Here is a 6,496-nt window from a genome sequence, read left to right on the forward strand (position 1 = left end):
GGCTGGCCACCGCCTCGACCAGCATCTCTGCCTTCTAACTGGGTTCTTGGCAATTAAAGCCCCTCTTGCAAACCTTCCCCAGTCACCTGGATACTCTTGCTGAGTCAGCGTCTTCCTTGCTGTTACATCAAGCTTCTTGCACATCAGGCAGGTGTCATCTGAAAAGGAGGAACAGGTCCAGGGGGCCAGACAGAACAAGGCTGACAGGCTGGAGACAAGGTTGTGAAACAAGACCAGTCAGGCTAGGAACCTCTCCGTTTCTAAGGAGCATTGCAGCTCCCTGGGAGGCCCTCCTTGCTCCCCAAGTTCTCAGGCAGGCAGGCAGACACGCATGCACACACACACACACACACACATGCACACACACACATCTCTGGTGGGGAGTTATAATGGCCCATATTCTTTGCCCTGCATCAAAACTTACCAGTCCCTTCTCCTGGTCTCTCACCCCTTTCCTGGGCCAAACTCAGAGATGACAGCTAGCTGACACAGTCTATGTTAAAGAGATCACGAACAATTGCTGCAGCCTTACTCTGTGGCCAGCAAATTCTCACAACAGCCTTGGGAAGGAGAACTCATTGTCTCCCCTTTATAGATAAAAGAAACTAAGGTTCAGAGTTGTTAAGTAACTTGCTCAATGTTATGTAATTAGAAAAAGTTGGCACTAAATCCACCCAACTCCACCCCCAACCCTTTATACAATTTCCTGTTCTTTCCCAGTTACTCACACTAAGACAAACTGGTGGAATTAAAAGGAAAGGGCTTCCCTGGTGGCTCAGACAGCAAAGAATCTGCCTGCAAATGCAGGAGACCGGGGTTCGATCCCTTGGTCAGGAAGATCCCCTGAAGAAGGGAATGGCAACCTACTCCAGTGTTCTTGCCTGGAGAATCCCATGGACAGAGGAGCCTGGTGGGCCACAGTCCATGGGGTCGCAAAGCACAACTGAGCGACTATCACTTTCACTTTCAAAAGGAATTTAGTTTTGACTTAATATAAAAACCTTATACCCACTGGAGCCATCAAACCTGGGCTTCCTTAGAGAGTCTTGGGATGCTGGGCACTCAGATATGCAAGTGGAAGTTCAGTGACCCTCGGTGGCGATGCTGGAGAGGAGATTCACATAAATGGGGGAGGGTGAGCTGAATGAAACAGGTGCTCTGCCCGCCCCGGGATTCTGTAGTTCTGGGATAATGAATCCTCAAGAGTAACCATTAGGTTTATGAGATAAGTCTGGATTCAGCTGTGAATAACGAAAACCCAAGTAATTATGGCACAAACAAAAGGGGCATATATTTCTCAGGCATGAAGAAGTCTGGAGATGAAAGTGTTGGCATGTGTTTGGGTGCCAGCTCCTCTCAGCCAATGCCTTCACAGGGGCTCCTAACATCAGATCCTCTCACCATCTGCTAAGTTAGAAAGCCTGGGGACAGAGGCTGGGTTGGGGATGGGGGTAAGGACAGAGTGCCTCTCCCGGGGTACCTCCTTATCTTCCCCTAATATTTCCAGGCTGACGTCTCCATATCTACACAGCTACAGCTGGGTCACCTGACCACCGCTAGCTGCAAGGGAGGCTGGAAAAGCAAGTATTGGGCAAAGAGAATGGGACTGCCACAACTGGCTTAGGCTAATTACAATCCTGCTCCAGGGCTGGGAATGTGGCCTGCCCAAACAATACTGGGGTTTTGCAAGGAAGGGGGGCAATGGCTGCCAGCAACATTGCAAGCTTTTTATCTCAGTGATAGTGCATCATCTCTCCCTCCTAGCCCCTCCCCCTTGGGGGAGGCTCTGGGAACTGGGGAAAGGAACACACAGTCTGGGTGGCACAGGAGTAGGTGGAGAAGTGGGAGGAGGCAACGAAGAGCGATCATTAAAAGAAAGCTTTCTTAGCTGGCTTCTTTTTTTCAATTTTCTTACAATGGCTATAGATGATTTTAAACTATTTCTGATTCTTTGGAAATATACAAGTCAGGTCCAGCCGGCAGGGATACCTGTTATCCAGGCCGAGGCATGCCAGGGAAAGGCGGCACTTTGACCTCAGCTTTGAGGGCTGCTCTGGGGGCAGCCCCCACCTTCAGCACAATCCAGCTCGGGGGCCCTCGACTTGTGCACAGCAGAGGAGCCTGGGCATAAAGGACCTTCTCGCCCAGCTGCTCTGAGTCTGTGCCTCTGGTCACCTCCTCCAGGCTGACCTCTAGGGTTGCACAGTGCCCTCCTCACTCCGCCCCTGGCATTGGCTTTCCCCTGTTATCCCACCTGCCAGTCCTAAGTGGATGAACACTGAGAGGGGGCCCCATCTCCTCTCCTTAAATCCTCTCATGGGTCAATCAGTTCCCCTCTCCAGCACACTCAGTTCCTCTCTCAGTCCACTTCCTCCCAGGAAGCCACAGCAGAACTCCTGGGGCTTGGGATGAGGGTGGTTAAGGCAGAGGAAGACCCAGGATTAGGGCCAGACCTAAACTGTGCCATTGACCGTGCTTCTTCAGGGTCTGCTGAGAAGACCCCCGGAGAACGGGAACCCATGTTAGAAAAAGAAGCATCGCCGGACCCCATCCCTGCCCCACCATCCAGGATTCCAAGCCCCTGGGGGGAGGAACCCACCTTGGGTCTGTCCGAAGTCTCCCCCAGCAGAGAATTCCCCAGTTGTTTCCGCCCACCTACCCCTCCCTCCTTCCCCTGGCCCCTGGGTGCGCTCCAGTTCCGCCTTCTGTGGGTCTCTCCCCCTCAGCTCCCCCAAGGCCCCGACACCCACCCCTGGGTACACGTCCTGCCCTTGGACCCCCTTACGGTGCAGTCCAACTCGCAGTTCTCAGCAGACCGGCGGCAGCACCCACTCTTGCACCCCTTCTTCTGGAAGCAAATCTCCCCCGTGTCCTGCGGGGAGACGGCCTGGCCTGCCTCCTTCTCCCACACCGCCCCCTCCACCTGCCAGGCTGGGCAGTCTCTCAGGCCCCAGGGGCGTCTGTGTGGCTGGGGTTCGGGGGACACAAGGTGTCCGTGGGACCTGACTTGTGCCTAGAGGGGACTAAGCAGTTTTGGAAGATTTGCCCACAGTGTCCCCCAGATAGGTAGCTTCTCCCCTGGTGCACAGGAGAGTGGGCCAGACCCACCTGCCTGCCGCACAGAATTGTCATCTGCACCCCCCAGACGTGCACACGCTCACACGTCAATGGTCCCCAGGGCTGGGGCTTATGACATTATCACTGCCATCCATCAGCCCTCTGTCTGACAATGTCAGTAGTCTTTCAAGGAGCAAATACTGAGCGCCTACTGTGTGCAGGCCCTGGGGCTCCAGCTGAAACAAAACCAACAACTGCCTGCCCTGCTCCGCGTGTCCCGCCCCGGGAGCCCTGTCTGGCTGCCTCCCTCTCCTGCCCCAGGCTGCAGCCCTCTCGGACACCCAGCTGGAGCAGGCCCATCACCTGGGTTTGCCGTGTTCACATCGTATATGACTCTGAATTTATCTTCTTTATCCTGTTTTTAAATTTTTCTATCCCCCTCAACTCCAGGAAGGCAGTGATTTTTGCACTCATGATCACAGTTCTATTTCTCACACACAGTAGGTGCTGAGAGCAGAACTGCTGAATAAAGAATACTGTAATGTTCCTTTGACCTCTCTAACCTCTTCTAACATTTCCATTCTCTCTCACTCCTCTTTGCTGTTTCTGAATATGCCAGGCAAGGTCCCTCCTCTAGACTTTTGCCCTGGCTGTTCCTCCACCTGGGCAACTCCTTCTCCTGCCTGCCTGGCTCCCTTTAGGAAAGGCCTGGTGGTTCAGATGGTAAAGAATTTGCCTGCAGTGTGGGTTTGATCCCTGGGTTGGGAAGATTCCCCTGAAGAAGGAAATGGTGACCCACTTCAGTATTCTTGCCTGGAGAATCCCATGGAGAAAGGAGCCTGGCAGGCTGCAGTTGATGGAGTCGTAGAGAGTAGGACACGACTGAGTGACTAATCCTCATTCACTCCCTTTAGATCTTTGCTTAAATTTCGCATTGTTAGTAATGTCTTCCCTGAATACCCTCTCCTCACACCACAACTCCTGAAGCCCCTTTCTTATTTTTTTTTTGTCCTCAGATGTTGATCACGTGGCATATATTAATATTTTACTTATTTACCCCCTACAATAGAATGTCAGCTCTCCCAGGGCAAGGATTTTTGTGTCTTGTTCACAGACCTATCGCTAGCACCTAGCAAAATCCTTTATATGTACTAAGTGCTCAATAAAACGTGAGGGGAGATGAACGCCTATGACTCTTACCAGACGTGAGCGAGCTTGGAAAGGAGTGCTCTGTTGTGTTCACCTCTGCAAGACCATCAGCGGTGCCCCAGCAGGGCTCCCATGATCCAGATGAGCTTTCTTTGTCCCCCCAAACACCCAGCACTCCCTGCTGCCCCCCAACTTCCGGCTTTCACCCACAGAAGCCTCTGGGTCCACCCACCCTTCCCAAACAGAGTCTTAGGATAGTGGTAGATAGTGTACCCTCTAGGTTCCCTCCCAAACTTTTGATTTCCTCCCCAGTGAGGAGGAAGAAAAAGGAGAGGAGGAAGTGGAGGACCAGGAGCAGCCACCTCTATGTTCCAGCTAAAAACCCTGCATCTTCCACGTGACTAAGGCCTGGTGGGTAGGTAATGAGGTATGAATGCCCAGTCCTGGGCTTGAGAGGGAGAGGCCAACAGTGCCAGCTCCCAGACCAAAGGGACAGAGGACCAAGCAATGGGGATGAAGCAGATGTTCCCCAAGCTGCTTCCTGGACCTTCCACTGTGCTTGTCTTGCTGCTGGCAGAGTAGCCAGTCCATGTGCTTGGGCTCTGGCACCAGCAAGATAGATCTGGATTCAGATAGCTCTGCTATCTACTGGCTGTGTGCTTTTGGCGGACTTCTAAACCTCTTTGAACCTAGTTTCCCCATCTGCAAAATAGGACATAATAACAGTATATCACAGGAGTGACGCAATGCTTAAATAACAGGTATTTTACTGTGAGTAGGCACCCAATCAATAGAGGCTGTTGTCATTATCTATACAGTTAGAAGCTCTCAGAACGATCTCAAAAGACTCTCTCATCCTATCTGATTGTATATTACTGTTAACAAATAGCATTGTGAATCTTTGTTTCACAGATGAGGTGACTAAGGCCCAGAGAAGTCGCCAAACCTCCCAAAGTCACCAAGCTATCAAACAACAGAAGATTAGACTCTGGTTTTTACCTTTCCACTCCCTACCTCCGGAGACCTTCAATGAGAATTTCAGTAACTCCCCCTCCTGTGAAAGTGCGGTCACCTGAACACATTTCTGTGGGCCTTCTCGGTGAGCACGAGGATTACAAGCTCAGAACACACAAACTGGGAGTGGGTCTGGCGGCGGATAATCAGAACAAAGTGCCTGAGTCTTGAGAATGGAAACAGGCGGTAATGCTGTGGGTGGAGGGGCAAGACATTCTAACATACAGTAATCATGGCGGGAAAGGAAACGCTGCGGAAACAGACCACCCAGGAGGCACAGAGGCTTAACACGGCACAAGTGGGTGTCTCGCTTGTGCAAAGTCGGCTGTGAATCAGGACATTCTCCAGGGCCACCATCCTCCATGTGGTGACTGAGCCATTCAGGCCTCTCCCAGCCACAGAGCTTCCCTTGGTCACCCAGCCATGGCAGGGAACGAGAACTGGAGAAACTGAAGTCATAGTTTCTGAAAATCAATTGAGCAATCCATGTTTTCTGGGTGCCTCTTGGAGGATGAAATCAACCCCCACCCAGAACTGGTTTGGATGTTGGAATGGATGATGTCACATATATGAAAACAGTATGAAAAGGTTTACTACTCAAATAATGGACCTTTCCGGAGACAGCAGGGCAGGCGCAAGGGGGTCTGAGTGGTAAGGATGAAGGGGTGGGCGGCTTTGACTTTTACTGCAGCTAGGAGATGGGGCCAGGGTGAGGGTTCCCCCAAGCAGGCTGGGGTTTGTGTAGTTTGCTTCTCCCACCAGCACCAAGGGAGGGAGGGGGGCTATTATCGGCTGGCCTAGATGTGGGGCAAAAGGGGTGTGAAGGCTCAAAAGATATCATTGCCCAATCAAAAATGGAGTCTTCCTTGGGACTTCCCTAGCCATCTATCAGTTAGGACTCCATGTCTCGCCTGTAAGGGGCGTGAGTTCCTTTCCTGGTCAGGGAACTAAGATCCTGCAAGCCATGCAGCATGCCCCTCCCCCAAAGAAGTCTCCCTACCTGAAATCATAAAATTCTAGAAGAAAACATAGACAAGTGTTTGCACTGGTCTTTGCAGTATCTTTCTATTAATAGTTGTGACTCTTCAGGCAAGGGAAACAAAAGCAAAAATAAACAAATGGGACTATAGCAGATAAAAACTTACTTATGTACAGCAAAGGAAATCTTCAGGAAAAAAATGAAAAGACAACATACTGAAAATGGGAGAAGATATTTGCAAATGATATGTCCAATAAGGAGTGACTATCCAAAATATATGAAGAACTACAAATCAAG

Source organism: Bos mutus, chromosome 23 (assembly GCF_027580195.1).
Source record: "Bos mutus isolate GX-2022 chromosome 23, NWIPB_WYAK_1.1, whole genome shotgun sequence".
Lineage (NCBI taxonomy): Eukaryota > Metazoa > Chordata > Mammalia > Artiodactyla > Bovidae > Bos > Bos mutus.